We start from the raw sequence: 16,085 nt of genomic DNA on the forward strand, positions 1-16,085 counted from the left end.
AAATACTTGGAACAGTGCCTGACACATAATAAGCGCTAAAATGTTAGCCCCTGTTAGAATCACTATGAGGATGCCCGTTTTACAAAGAAATGGAGGCTTAGAGATGTTAAGTAAGCATAGGTATATGTTTTTAACTGTATCACTCCAGTATTTTCCATAAAAGATGTTAAGGGATGGTAGACCAAGATTAATGTCACAATATTTTCTTGTAAAGTAAAAAGGTAAAAGAGAGTGAGGGGTTAAGACTCCAAGCTTCCACAGCAGGGGGCACAGGTTTGATCCCTAGTCCAGAAACTTAAGATCCCACATCCCATGCGGTTCAGACTGGGGGTTGGGGGTGGGGCGGAGAGTGAATTCTCATCTAAAGAGGAGATGATTAAGTTAATGGAGCAACTCTTCTGACAATCTATTCTAAACGAAGGTCAACTGGATTCTGGCCACAAGTTACTTTTGCTATTATGACCTCCCTTCTCAGGCAGCTGGTTGTTTCAGAGAAGGCCCCTGGGGTTGGGGAGTGGGACCCGAGGCTGCAGAAGCCATTTTTGCACAACTCACCAGGCAGTTCGCAGCACAGCTGAGAAACACCAGGGAGAGCAGAATTGCTAATCACGCTGTCTGCTGATGTAAACTCTATTTGGATCCGATAATGTTTTTAAATAACCTCAAACACAATTAGCACCCTGAGGAGGGGGGGCTGGTTAAATGACTAGAGAAATATCATTCAGATGGTTCATTAACTAATTACAGCACCCCACAAACAGTGTCTGGGAGGCAGGGGGCTGTGAGCTGAGTCACAGGGCTGAGTTAGGGACCACAGTTCAGCACTCTCTTCTGGCACCAGCATCAGGAGGTGGCTTTTTTTTTTTTTTTTTTTTAATTTGGCTGTGCTGGGTCTTAGTTGCACGTGGGATCTTTAGCTGTGGCATTCGGGATCTATGTCTGCCTGGGCATTGATTCTCAGCCCCCGCACTGGAAGCGCAGAGTCCCAACTACTGGACTACCAGGGAATTCCCAGGAGACAGCATTCTTAATTGACAAAGAGGGACTCTTCCTTTCTTGGTAGCTATCTCCCTAGCATCAGTGGGAAGCTGGGAGGCGAGGCCTGGAAATACTTCCATGCCAGGGCTACAGGGCTTCAAAAGCTCTGTTCTTCTCCATGCTAACTCCCTGCACTCACAACCCAAGTCAGACTCTCAGAGAGCTTAGACAGGGCTGGCTGGTGTTGGGTCACTCTTTCGGTTAATGAATCTGTTGTCTCCTCTGTCTTGAGCACTGGGTAGAAGAATGTATCCTGGGGAAAAGAGGGCACCTGCTGTCCTACTGCAATCTTGCAGCCCGAAAAACTTGAATTCTCCCTGCATGGGACAGAGGTGGCCACACAGAGGCAGAGCTGGTTGTATTGCCACCATGGAGAGGTTAAAAAAATTATTCGAAATTGTAGAAAGTGTTTGCAAAGCACGTAGGAATGCCTGCAACTTAAGGACAGGCCACTGTTTTTTCCCCCCTTTGACTGGGCTGGATATTTGTTGCCCCATGCAGAATCTTTAGGGCTTCCCCAGTGGCTCAGCAGTAAAGAAAATGCAGGAGACGCAGGAGATGTGGGTTCAATCCCTGGGTCAGGAAGATACTCCTGGCGAAGGAAATGGCCACCTATGCCAGTATTCTTGTCTGGAAATTTTCATGGATAGAGGAGTCTGGTGGGCTACAGCCCATGGGGTAGCAAAAAGTCAGACACATCTGAAGCAACTGAGGTGCAGGCATGCAAGATCTTTAGTTGCAGCATGTGGATTCTAGTCTTCTGACCAGGGATCGAACCCAGGACCCCTGCATTGGGAGTGAGGAGTGTTAACCACTAGACCACAAGGGAAGTCCCTGAGCAGGCCACTCTTTGAATCTTGGTTTTCTGAGCTGCAAGGGAGTTAGTATAATAATCTCCTTCAAAGAGTCATCGGATCAAATCATGTAAAGGATGCAGAGATTTTAGCATGGTGCTTGGCAAGAAGCCAGGACTGTGTCAGTTCTCCTTTTTGTCATTTGATCACACGCATGCTGTTACTCACATCCTTCAGAGGAGAGCAGATTCAGACCTCGGCTCCTTCCCCCAGGCACACTCCTCCAGCATTCAGTCAGCATTCGGACTCTCGATGTTTGGCCGGACTTGTGATGGAGCTAAAGACTGACTACTCACAACTCTTTTTCTGAATTTTTTTAAAGAAATCAGTGTCAGTAGCACACTATTAGAATTGCAACCTCCTCCCCCAGCTTTGTTTTGAAAACAGCATTCTTTTAGAGGAATATAATTAAGCCTAGCTGGCTATATGACCCTATTTTTCTATTTTCCTCCAAAGAGGAGACCAGATATTTCTGGGGCCAAAGACAGGATTAACATTTCTTAGCCTAGTAAACACACCCATCTGGATGCAGCGTGGGGAGCATTAGCGCTCCAGCCGTTTCCTGTAATCAGCTTGAACGATCCAGGCCACAAGCTTGGAAATTGAATTCTAGAAGTTATTTTCCCATCGTGGAAGCTATTTCAATTACGGCTTCTGCAGATGAAACTCAGATAAGCCGCAAACACAAGCCTTGCACACTTATGTAATGTGTCTGCACAATGGGAACCTTGAGCCGCACAAGGAACAGGCCGCCCGGAGGCTCAGAGCACAGGTGCCGGCCAGGGCCACCTGCCTGCTCTGAGCGGCTGCGGCGAGCCAGGTGTCAGGTGAGACTCTGAGCAACCGTGGGTGACCCGAATCTGGGCCCCATCCTTAAAAGCTGGCAGTGCAAAGGAGAAGATGAGATTCACTGCAGGAAGTTGGCGGTTGACTCTGGTGCTGTGAAAGCAGTAGCTCAGCTTGGAGTTGAGGGTGTGACATCTGAACTGAATTCCCAAGGGAAGGGAGGCATTTCAGGCAGAGGGAAGAGCAAACCAGGACCCAGACTATGAAATGTGTGTGTGCCCGTGTCTCCATGTTGCCCCGTGTTCAAGTGGGAGTGGCAGGAGACTAGCTTTGCCCATCACCATCATTTTTAGCCTCAGAAAGTCCTTTAGGAACTGCCCCAGGAGCTTATCTCCAAGACACCAGACTTCTAGGGCATGAGATTCAGAGCTCCATGAGCCCTTCCAAGAAATACAGAGGCCACGCTGTTGCATTTCCAAGCTGGATCTCTAGAGGGCCTGATCGCTAGAGTGCTGGATCTCTAGCACCTGGGGCCTGAGTATTAGTATCAGAGTCCGTGGGTGCAACAGTAGCCAGTTCATGGAGGCTGAGGCACCAGAGCCCAGGTGGAAATTCTAGGATACAGCCGTCAGTCTGGGAAGGTCTCAGCTGTAGACGGCAGGAATAAGATTCAGGGCAGTTTCAGAGGTCACTAGGCAGGTGGCCCTTGGGCGATCTGGGAGCAGAGGCCACTTTGCCCAGCGATCCTCCAGTGAAGAAGACTCGAGAGCAGACAGAGGCTGGCTCATGAGGTGGGAGCCTTGCACTTGTTCACTTTTTGTGTCCTACACAATTTGGGTGAGGGATGCTTTGTAAGGGGATTCCCATGTAGCTCAGTGGTAAAGAATCCACCTACCAATGTAGGAGACTCAGGAGACTCGGGTTTGATCCCTGGATTGGGAAGATCCCCTGGAGAAGGGAATGGCGACTCATGCCAGTATTCTTGCCTGGAAAAGTCCATGGACAGAGGAGCCTGGCAGGTTATAGTCTATGGGGTTGCAAAAGTCAGACATCACTGAGCTACTGAGCCCATGTGCTAAGTAAGTCGTGCTGAACCTATGAAATTTGTGACACCCGGCTACCATCAGCTCATCATGGGAAGCCCACAGTAGGAGTTCAGGGGGAAGCAGATAGACCTGAGTTCAAGTCCTAATCTTGCAGTTTGCTGTGGGCCTTAAATTACAGAGTTTCACGAAGTGCAGGACTCCTAGTTGTTAAAATCCGGATTAGGGAGTCCACAGATTATTGTGAGTGTCAAATGAAGTATTAGTGGAAGATCTGGCATCATGGTGAGTATTGGACGGTATTGGGTTTTATCCAGGTGCCCCTGCATAAACGTTTGCAGCCAGTGGCTAATCTTGCATTATTTAGGGTACTGAGAGACAGTGTTACCCTTCAGTTTTGAGGCCTCCTTACTGTCACCCTCATGGCACTGGGGTCGGCTTATCTATAATTACACGCTAAGGAAACAAGAGCAGGGCCTCCCACTGGCCTCTCCTCTTTCCTGCTTCCACTGAGACCCTTCTGATCACCTTCTCCACATAAGGCTGCCAGAAAAGAGTGCATGCAGCGAGAAGTGATGCAACTTGAAATTTCATTCACTGTCATAAGAGAACTTGCTGGGCTTGAACATTTTCACTGCCCTTCTCAGTTTCAAAATCCAAGAGGCAAAGATTTTATGAGAGAAATAATGTAGATTCAAAGTTAAAAAAAAGAAAAAAGAGTCTAGGACACTGAAACTGAGTCGCTTTTCTGCCCCCGGCCGCAGTTTCCTCGTCTGTAATCGAGAGACCATAGTAATAGCTTCCTCTTGGGGTTACTGTGGAGAGTAAATGAAAGTATTGAAAAACGCATGGTGCAGGGACTTCCCTGGTGGTCCAGTGGTTAAGATTTCAGCTTCCAATGTAGGGGCTGCAGGTTCAATCCCTGGTCGGGGAGCTAAGATCCCATATGCCTCGTGGCCAAAAAACCAAAGCATAAAACAGAAGCAACACTATAAAAAATTCAATAAATATTATTAAAAATGGTCCACATAGAGAGGGGGTGGGGGAAATGCTTGGTGCAATGCCTGGCAGAGAGCAAGCACCTCACGTATGTTAATGGTAGTCATCATAGCCATTCTACTCCCAGAAATAGTGTAGGGTCTCTTTCCAGAAATACTCTGTGCTTACAAGAAAATGTATCTACGTACACATCCACCACAGATAGATGTTACACGTAATGTTCTGCAACTCGCTTGTGTTCACTTAATAAGCTTGGGCATGTTTCCACATTCAAGCATATTGATTTCCCACATTCTTTTTAAATAACTGGGCACTATTTCATTGAATAGGTACCATAATTTATATGACCCAAGGAGAGCATTTAAACTATAATGCTTGAATTATAGTTCAAGAGACACAAGAGACACGGGTTCGAACCCTGGGTCAGGAAGATTGCCTGGAACTTGGGGACTTCCCTGGAGGTCCAGAGGTTAAGACTCAGCGTTCTCAATGTAAGGCATGCCAGTTTGATCCCTAGTCAGAGAATTAAGATCCTACTAGCCAAAACTAAATTAATAAATAAAATAACCTCTATTGAAGCTCTCTGTAAAAAAAGTTTTTAATTGAAAAAAACTTTAAATAAAATATATAATTACAATCTTGTCCAGAGCTTCTATATTTGAACATACATGAAAACAACCATTTGAATAATTCAAACATCCTCTACAACATTTACAAAATCTTATAGTTTTGAACCACATTGTGTACCCAGAGTGGTGCAGAGAGACAAACTGGAACCTCAGGTCAAGAGTGCTGTAGACTGGTCTGGACATGCCTAATGGGGCCGCTTAAAAACTGTGAAGTTGCTATATTTATTCCAGGTTAATTTGGAACAGAATCAAGATTAAAAGAAGTGTAATAGCTGTTTGTTTACACTTTTAACAACAATGTAAAAGGACCAGTGGTTTTAGTGTTATTTTTCCATTTGGCTTCCTGGCACCTCGAAATTCAATCAATGTCCTGCTGTTCAGAGGTATTTTGAAGTGTGCCAAGTCTTAATTGAAGTGGAAGTGCCTGAAACCAGAGTTAATACTGTGAGCAACAGGGAGTCGAATTTATGGAGGTAAACTGTTGCTAGCTCTGCATTTCAACTCCTTCTTGGCTCCTGGGGTCCATTTAAATTCTGAGAGTAGACTGGATGGTCGGAGCTGGGCTGGGCCAGAGCAGCAGCTCTGGTGATTCTGCTGAGCTTCGGGTTACCTTGGAGCATAAGAAAAGAGTCTGCTCCAGGGCCCAGGGTGGACCCCAACCTGACATGTGAAGCCTACTGAATGCACTGGGCGCTGCACTGAGAGCTGGAGATGCAGTGGACCCAAGAATGAACCTTGCTCCCTGTCCTGTGAGACTCTAGTTGGCGTGTATGCTAAGTCGCTTCAGTTGTGTCCAACTCTGTGTGACCCTATGGACTGCAGACCGCCAGGCTTCTCTGTCCATGGGATTTTCCAGGCAAGAATACTGGAGCGGGTTGCCATTTCCTACTCCAGGGAATCTTCCTGACCCAGTGTTCGAACCCATGTCTCTTGTGTCTCTTGCATTGACAGGCAGATTTTTTCCACTATGCTACCTGGGAAGTCCTGGAACCACTACTGTACTGATTGATTCAAGGAAGAATCATCAATGAGTGCTAAAACCACTGGTAAAATAATGTTGGGGGAAAGGATATTTACATCCGCTCAAATGATCACATCATGAATTACTTAATAATTACAAACAGTAAGTAGTGTCTTTCCAAAGGAGAAATCTGGTGGACATCTTCACCAATTATCTTCTTCACATCTTCTTTAATATGGCCAGTAATGGGACAAATCAACACCAGGTAGCTTCTAATGGGATATATTGAGGACACAGCATCACCTACAAGGAATTCCTACCAAAAATATTTAACCTGAATATAAATTATGAGAAAATAATGAAATAAATCCAAATTGAGGGCCTGAACATTTTAAAAAGTGTCAATGTAATTAAAGATGAAATAGAATTGTGATAAATTAGTACTTGAAAGCAGAAGTGAATGGAAAAAGACTCAGCCTAGTTTAAATTACCCCTTAACTTAAAGGAGTAGAGATGGATGAGAGGAGAGGGAACATATGGATAGAGAAACCTGGGGGTGGGTAATGTACTAATTCTTAGGTGGGGTGGTAAGTATTCACTTTATTATCCTTGACACTGTCATATATATTACATTCTTTGGTATGTGTTACATATGACATCATGTTTTAAAATGGCATTTTGGTGATGACCTAGAGGGGTAGGATGAGGGGGTGGGAGGGAAGCTCTTAGAAAGGTGGGATATATGATTCCCAGGTGATTCATGCTGTTGTACAGCAGAAAATAACACAACACTGTAAAGTAATTACACTGTAATTTAAAAAAATTATTTTTAAAAAGTGGAGAAGCAGTAAAAAAATGTTCAACTTAAAAAAAAAAAGGCATTTTAGTTAGGGCAAGTCCAGAAGTCCCAAATTCTACCTTTGGCCTATCTTCTCTAGTGAAAGTGAAAGTGAAGTCGTTCATTTGTGTCCAACTCTTTGCAACCCCATGGACTGTAGCCTACTAGGCTCCTCTGTCCATGGAATTTTCCAGGCAAGAGTACTAGAGTGGGTTGCCATTTCCTTCTCCAGGGGATCTTCCCGACCCAGGGATCAAACATGGGTTTCCAGCATCGCAGGCAGATGCTTTACCATCTGAGCCACCAGGGAAGCCCTTCTCTAGCTAGACGTAGTTCCAAAACAGAAGGCAACTCAGGTAAGTGAGAGGCCAAGGAATCATTGGCTGTTTGCTCCAAACCCCATGGCAGAGAAAGGAGGTAAGGTGGGCTGCATGGGTACTGCCCCTCTTGTCCATGTTGGTTGGCCCCTGAGGCCTGCTTACAGGTTCTGAAGTCTCGTATTTCTTACCCCAGAACTTAGATTTGAGTGTCAGACTTTGCAATCGTGATAAGGGGAAAAGTCAGCTTTCACACAGACCCATCATCAGGCAGAAATACAACCAGTGGCAAGAGCCAGGGAGCCAAGTGCAGAGCTGGTGCAGGTCTGGAGGAGAAAGGGGAAGGGAGGAGAGGTGGTTTGGTCATGTGCTTTTGGGGAGAGAGCATGCCTGCCCTTTCCTACTCCTGCTATCGTTTCACAGAAAGGGGCAGAGGCAAGAGCCACACTCCACCCAAGGTCCCTGTAACTGAGTAACTGTCCACTGGCAGGTGTGGCCCATCTTGAGTTTCAGAGAAGCTCCTCTTGACCTCGGTGGGATCAGGCGTAGGGCCAGGGGAGGACAGGAAGGACACTGAATTCCTTCTCTCGGAGGACTTATAATATTTTATAAGTGAAATTGACAGAGTTCTGGAGGCTTCATAAATGTTACGTGGCTTCCTTGCCCCTCTCCTCCAGGAGCTCAGTCCCCTCCGTCCAAGCCTTTCAGATGGTGAGTACTGTCACCCTTGCTCCCCACTGGGTCAGCTGGCGGGGACAGAGCTCCCTCTGCTGGCTCACACGCTGGAGACTTCCAGATGTTGAACAGAATCCTTCCTATGTGACATCAACTGCAAATAATTGTCATCATAACGACCTGTAACAACTTATTATCTAGTACAAGTATCTATTGCTGTAGACGAATACTCTAATATAAAGTATAGCAAGGACTCTGGAATCAGTTCAGAACCCTTAACAGTGACCTATTTCTTAATTTCTGAGCCTCAGTTTTCTCATCTGTACAATGGGTATAATAATACTGGCTTAGGATCCAGTTAGCAAAACAGAAATTATATTAGTTGGTTTAACAAAGAGAAGTTGGGGGAACTTGGTACACGTGTTCGAGGACTAAAAAAGACAAAAATAGGTATTCTGAAGCTACAGATAATAACCACAAGCAGCAGCTACCATTCCTTTGGTGGAGAGAAGAGGTTGGGGTTATCAAAACTGCCTCAGTCATCTATTGCTACTCAACAAACTGCCTCAAAGCTCAGAGACTTCACATTGCCTGGGTTGGCTGGACAGTTCTTCTGCGGGTCTCACCCGGGCTCACTCATGCTGCAAGCTTTTGCTGGAAAGCAGGCTGAGACATGCTGAGGGGTTGGCCTGTCTCCCTCTGTCTGTTCATCCTCAAGGAAGCTAAATGGTGCTCCCTCAGGGAAGCCTGGCTTGCTATAGTCTACAGGGTCGCAGAGTCAGACACGACTGAGCAACTGAACAGCATACAGCAACAGTCCAAGAAAATGAGCCCCAAAGCACAAGTTCTGACCCATCCTCCTGTTAGCTGATATCCCACCGACCACAGCAGATCACTTGGCCTAGCTTGAGTTATGGTGGAGGGGACTCCACGAGGGCACTGACCTCAAGACGTTATCATCCATCAAGGGTCACTGGTGTAACAATTGATCACAAGGACCTATGGGATCTCCAGCTACTGCTCAGGACCTTGGAGGAGGGCCCTCATGGATCTGGGGTGTAGACAGCTGAAAAGTGGGAACTACCCAGCCATGCTGGGAATGTGGAAAGAAGTTGGAAATTGGAACCATCTGCTGTTCCCGGCAAACAAATAGGAAGAAGTCCCTTCTGCCTTCCACACTCCCCCTTGTGGCCCTTTTTTGGCCAGCTGTGAGAGAAGATCTGGAGCTTACAGACTCCCAGCCCTGGCATGAATCTCAGAGCCAGGGCGGAAGGTGGGCACTGAAACAGTACCTCCCTTCCCTTGCAGGTGTGGTGAAGACAGGCACTGTCTGCACAGCCCAGACGATATGTTCAATTATGGGTAACTATTCGTAAGAAGCTTTTTGGCCACAAGGCATGTGGGATCTTAGTTCCCCATTGTTGTTGTTCAGTCACTAAGTTGTGTTTGACTCTTTGTGACCCCATAGACTTCAGCACGCCAGGCTTCCCTATCCTTCACCATCTCCTGCAGTTTGCTCAAACTCATGTCCATTGAGTCGGTGATACCATCCAACCATCTCATCCTCTGTGGCTACCTTCTCCTCCTGCCTTCAATCTTTCCCAGCATCAGGGTCTTTTCCAGTAAGTCAGTTCTTCACATCAGGTGGCCAAAATATTGGAGCTTCAGCATCATTCCTTCCAATGAATAGTCAGGGTTGATTTACTTTAGGATTGACTGGTTTGATCTCCTTGCTGTCCAAGGGACTCTCAAGAGTCTTCTCCAGCATCACAATTTGAAAGCATCTATTCTGATGCTCAGCCTTCTTTATGGTCCAACTCTCACATCCATACCAGGGATCAAACCCATACCCCCTGCATTGGAAGGTGAAGTCTTAACCACTGGACTGCCAGGGAAGTCCTGGAGATAATGATTTTTAATTCTTTTTTCATCTTTCTTGAGCACAATTGCTAAACTCTCACTGTACTAAACTACACTGTACTATAACTCTCACTGTACTAAGTACCACACAGTGAGACAAAATTTAGAGATAGCTGAGGTTTTTGTTTTATCACAGTATTGTGTTACTGCCCTGTGGCTCTTATCCATAAATGCCATGACATTTATCATCTCAAGTTTCCCAAGTGGCTCTAGTGGTAAAGAATCTGCCTGCCAGTGCAGAAGGTACAAGAGACATGGGTTCAATCCCTGAGTCAGGAAGATCCCCTAGAGAAGGGCATGGCAACCCACTCCAGTATTCTTGCCTGGAAAATTCCGTGGACAGAGGAGCCTGGTGGGCTACAGCCCACAGGGCCGTGGAGAGATGGACATGACTGAGCAAAACACAGGCTATTTATCATCTCAGGCCAGAGTGTGTCAGGAATTAGGACTATTACAGCAGTTCACAGAGCATCTGAGTGGATTTTTCAAACATGTAAGACACTGGTCTTGAGAACTACACTTTTCAGTTGCAAGAGCTGGGTTTATTGAGAGAGGAAAGATTTCCTGAGGTCTCAGAGACCAAGAGCCTGGAGGACTCAGATTACAGAGCTCATACCAAAAGGTGCAGAGAGGAAAGGAAGCCATGAGGTCTGTGGAATAGTTTTTTTGTTTTGTTTTTTCCTGCTCCAAAGGAGATGGTAGTGACAAAGAGAGAAAGAATCAGAGGGGCTTAAATGGATCTGATATGTGGGGCTGCAGGAGAGGCCCTGTACTCTGGTCTTACCAGGAGTCATACGAGTTTACACAAATTGCCATGGGAATGTAAGGATAGATTGACTTATTCTGTCTCAAAAAGCCAGGAACAGCCTCATATCTGCAGGACACAGACAACACTCAAACTGGGAAACTGAAATGAATCAGGGATCTATTTACGAAAGTGTGGGCAGGGTTTAGCAACAGCCACGAGGAGGAGTTGCTACAGTAGCCTAGTACTAATAATAACTGGGAGCTATCAACTACTACTTTTAGGCCTGACGGAGCAAGAAGGAGGACCAATTACTAGAACCTGGTGAGCTGTATGTTGAAGACTGCTGGTTATGTTTTAGGGGACGTGACCAGCTGAGGGTAGCAACCCAGTGGCTAGGAAGTTGTGGGAATAAATACTGTCTTTTCTTTCTTCTAACCTCCTAATACAAGGGTTGCTAGATTACATGGGAAATACCTATGCTAAAATATTGCTGAAATTCAAATTTAACTGGGTGTCTTGTATTTTATCTGGCAAGACTAGCCAGTACTCCCCATTGGCTGAACCAAGACAGAAGCCAGAGCCCAGGACAAGCTATTGATGCAATCATGGGGTCCCTTTGGGTTTTATTTTGTAGTCAATAGGGATAGTGGTAGATTTTCAGGAAAATGATAAATATTAAGTAATACTTTATTTAATATTCACAACAACACTACTTGTGAGAGTAGAGTGAACGTGTTAGTCACTCAGTTATGTCCACTCTTTGCAACCCTATGGACTGCCTGCCAGGTTCTGTTGTCCATGGAATTCTCCAGGCAAGAAGACTGAAGTGCGTAGCCATTCCCTTCTCTAGGGGATCTTCCCAACCCAGGGATCGAACCAGGGTCTCCAGTATTGCAGGTAGATTCCTAACCATCTGAGACACCAAGAAAGCCCAGTGATAGCATAAAATGCACATTAATGAAAGAATGAATAAACTGCAATGGTCACAAAGTGGAATGTAACACAGCAGTGAAAATAAACTAAAGACACAAACAACAACATGGATTTTTTGTTGTTTTTAACCATCTCAGTTTATTGGTATTTGGATTTTTTTTATAAAAACATCTTAAATAAAAATAGCTAAACAAAAAATAAAGTATATATAACTTATGTAGGGTACAATGGCACCCCACTCCAGTACTCTTGCCTGGAAAATCCCATGGGCGGAGGAGCCTGGTAGGCTGCAGTCCATGGGGTCGCTGAGTCGGACACGACTGAGCGACTTCACTTTCACTTTTCACTTTCATGCATTGGAGGAGGAAATGGCAACCCACTCCAGTGTTCTTGCCTGGAGAATCCCAGGGACGGGAGAGCCTGATGGGCTGCCGTCTATGGGGTCGCACAGAGTTGGACACGACTGAAGCAACTTAGCAGCAGCAGCAGGCAGCAGGGTACATATCTTAAATTTAATGTACATATTATTTATTTTATATACATATTGTCTTATGTTGATATCCTAATCAACCCTGAATAATCATTGGAAGGGCTATTGCTGAAGCTGAAGCTCTAATACTTTGGCCACCAGTTGAGAAGAGCCAACTCATTGGAAAAGACCCTAAGACTGGGAAATAATTGAAGGCAAAAGGAGAAGAGGGCACCAGAGGATGAAATAGTTAGATGACATCACTGATTCAATGGACATGAATTTGAGCAAACTCTGGGAGACAGTGGAGGACAGAGAAGCCTGGCATGCTACAGTTCTTTGGGTCACAAACTGTCAGACAAAACTAAACAACTGAACAACAAAAACAATTTTTTAAATTGCATTTATTTATTAGTTTAGGCTGTGCTGGGTCTCTTGCGTGGGCTGCTCTCCAGCTGCAGAGAGCGGGGGTTACTCTCTAGTTGTGGGGCACGGGCTTCTCACCGTGGTGGCTTCTCCGGTGGGGAGCACGGGTTCTAGGCTCTTGGGCTGCAGAAGCTGTGGCTTGTGGGCTCAGTAGTCGCAGCTCCTGGACTCTAGAGCACAGGCCCAGTAGTTGTGGCACACAGGTTTAGCTGTGGGATCTTCTCAGATCAGGATCGAACCCATTTCTTCTGCATTGGCAGATGGATTCCTAAGCACTGAGCCACAAAGGAAGCCCAACAACTATTTTTAACATAATTATTATATTCCAGATTCATTCTCAACCTCTATGTATCATTAAGTAGGAAGTTTTGTGTTACCATACAGTTTATTTTCAGTAGAATAATTTTCTTTACACGATTGCCTCGTGCACTTTTAGCATATTTTTATGATGGTATAATTATTATGTAGTCAGGTAACTATGACAATAGATGGGAAAACAGTGGAAATAGTGACAGATTTTATTTTTGGGGGGCTCCAAAATCACTGCAGATGGTAACTGCAGCCATGAAATTAAAAGATGCTTACTCCTTAGAAGAAAAGTTATGACCAACCTAGACATCATATTAAAAAGCAGAGACATTGTCAACAAAGGTCCATCTAGTCAAGGCTATGGTTTTTCCAGTGGTCATGTATGGATGTGAGAGTTGGACTATAGAGAAAGCTGAGCAGTGAAGAATTGATGCTTTTGAACTGTGGTGTTGGAGAAGACTCTTGAGAGTCCCTTGGACTACAAGGAGATCCAACCAGTCCATCCTAAAGGAGATCAGTCCTGAGTGTTCATTGGAAGGACTGATGCTGAAGCTGAAACTCCAGTACTTTGGCCACCTGACAAGAAGAGCTGACTAATTTGAAAAGACCCTGATGCTGGGAAAGATTGAAGGCAGGAGGAGAAGGGGACGACAGAGGATGAGATGGTTGGATGGCATCACCAACTCAATGGACACGAGTTTGGATAAACTCCAGGAGTTGGTGATGGACAGGGAGGCCTGGCATGGTGCAGTCCATGGTGTTGCAAAGAGTCAGACTGAACTGAACTATTCAAAATCAAGCTATAAAGCAGTTCTATTATAGCCCAAATCTCCACAGACTCTTCTATAGTCAACTCCTCGTCCAGCCCTCAACCTCTGGCAACCACTTACCTGTCTTCCATTCCTACAGTTTTGTCTTTTTCAGAATTTCATATAAATGGAGTCGCACAGCATGTAGACTTTGGAACCTGGCTTCTTTTGAATGAAAGAATAAAGCATAATGTATTTGAGATTCATTCCTCTTGTTGCATGCAAATTTCATTCCTTTTCATTGTTAAGTGGGATTCCATTGTATGAATAGTGTATCAGTTTATTCAGAAGTTTAAGGACATTTAGGATATATATCAATCAGGACTGATATGTATCAATCTCCAGAAAAGTAGATCCAGTAGGATACATATATGTGTGTGGGTGTGTGTATACACATCTCTCTCGCTCTTGCTCAGTTGTATCTGACTCTTTGTGACTCCATGGACTGTAGCACACTAGGGTCCTCTGTCCATGGAATTCTCCAGGCAAGCATACTGGAATGGGTTGCCATTCTCTTCTCCAGGGCATCTTCCTGACCCAGGAATTGAACCCAGGTCTCCCACATCAGAGGCAGATTGATTACCATATGGGCCACCAGGGAAGCCTGTATATACACATATATATGTATATATATTTATACATATAATACATGCATATATACATCTATAGATGCATATATACATCTATACCTATCTATATCATCTGTATCAATATCTGCATCTGTGTCTATCAAGAAAAAGAATTCATTCTGAGGAATTAGTTCATATGAGTGTGAGACAAGTCCAAAAGCTGAAGGGTAGGCCAGCAGTCTGGTGACACAGGCAGGACTTCTATGCTACATTTTCAAGGCAGAATTTCTTCTCTGGGAAATGTCAGTGATTGCTCTTTAGACCCTCAAATGATTTAATGAGGCCCACCCACATTATTGAAGATAACCTTCTTTACTAAGTAAACTGTAAATGTTAGTCACATGTACAAAAATATCCCCACAGCAGCATCTGGACTAATGTGTGACCAAACAACTGGGCACTGCTGTCTAACCGAGTTGGCATAAAATTGTCACAAGATATGTCCAGTGTTTGGTGACTATGAATACAGCTCTATAAACATTCCTGACATGGGTTTTGTGAAATGAAATAAACTTTCATTTCACTTGAGTAAATAAATCAGAGTGGGATAGCTGGACCATATAGTAATTTTTATGTTTAATTTTATAGGTAACTGCCAGATTGTTTTCCAAAGTGGTTAGAGGTGAGAAATTAACGTAGAGTCTCTTAACTGATGATTGTGTTCAATTTAGGGTCCTGATCTAACAGACTTGAGATGGGGGAGTTGAAGGACTATAGGAAAGAGCATCACGTTAAGGACTCTGGAGAACCTAACAGACCCTGGTCCCCACTGTCACAAACCACAGACTTGAGGACCCTTTTCATCAGATCAGAGGTTGGTGACTTTTTGAAATTGTTTCTAAATGACTTTGCATGCAGCAGAGGCTGAGATTGCTATGGGCTGGTTTTTCAACATGTCTATGTTCCTCATTTGTCTGATTTTAATTTAGATCAGCCTTTTGCTACATGTTTTAGTTGGTAGATTTTACAAAAAGTAAAGGCCTTTCATCATTTATAGCACCCTCTTAGGTCTGCTGCTAAGCTGCTAAGTCACTTCAGTCGTGTCCAACTCTGTGCGACCCCATAGACGGCAGCCCACCAGGCTCCACCATCCCTGGGATTCTCCAGGCAAGAACACTGGAGTGGGTTGCCATTTCCTTCTCCAATGCAGGAAAGTGAAAAGTGAAAGTGAAGTCGCTCAGTCATATCCGACTCTTAGTGACCCCGTGGACTGCAGCCTACCAGGCTCCTCCATCCATGGGATTTTCCAGGCAAGAGTACTGGAGTGGGGTGCCATCCTCTTAGGTCTAAGGCTTAGCATTGGGGAGGGGAGGGTTAATTTTTCCATTGGTGCAACCATGTTGATGCTTTCTTTTCTTTGTAGATGAATTCTAATTTTTATCAGCTCTATCTATGTAGTTTTTAAAATATCAACATGTATAAGGCTTGTCAGGAAACCAGAAATTCTGGAACCTCTTCCATTTCCTCTTCCCAGAATCATCCGTTTTCAGTATTTACTCCCTATCTTTAAATAGCTTGACTGTATTTCCATTTCCCGGTTCCTCAATTTTAGGTATTATCTATTGACTTCAGCTATAAAAGATGAGAATTTATCTTTCACCCCTCATCTACCACACAAACACATATTTTGCTGTAATATAATTTTGGTTAAATCAATTTTCAGTGTCTTTATTATGACCATGTAAATGTTATGCACAGCTGA

The 16,085-nt window shown here is 44.6% G+C and overlaps 1 long non-coding RNA gene across 1 annotated transcript in view; it reads left to right on the top strand.

The window, feature by feature from the left end:
• Window positions 1-16,085, top strand: part of LOC113884491 — a 37,401-nt gene that overhangs the window by 19,228 nt on the left and 2,088 nt on the right. The window contains exon 2 of the long non-coding RNA XR_003508888.1: window positions 15,055-15,197. This is a non-coding gene — a long non-coding RNA (uncharacterized LOC113884491). The remainder of the gene's footprint in view (window positions 1-15,054; window positions 15,198-16,085) is intronic.

This window comes from Bos indicus x Bos taurus, chromosome 26 (assembly GCF_003369695.1).
Source record: "Bos indicus x Bos taurus breed Angus x Brahman F1 hybrid chromosome 26, Bos_hybrid_MaternalHap_v2.0, whole genome shotgun sequence".
Lineage (NCBI taxonomy): Eukaryota > Metazoa > Chordata > Mammalia > Artiodactyla > Bovidae > Bos > Bos indicus x Bos taurus.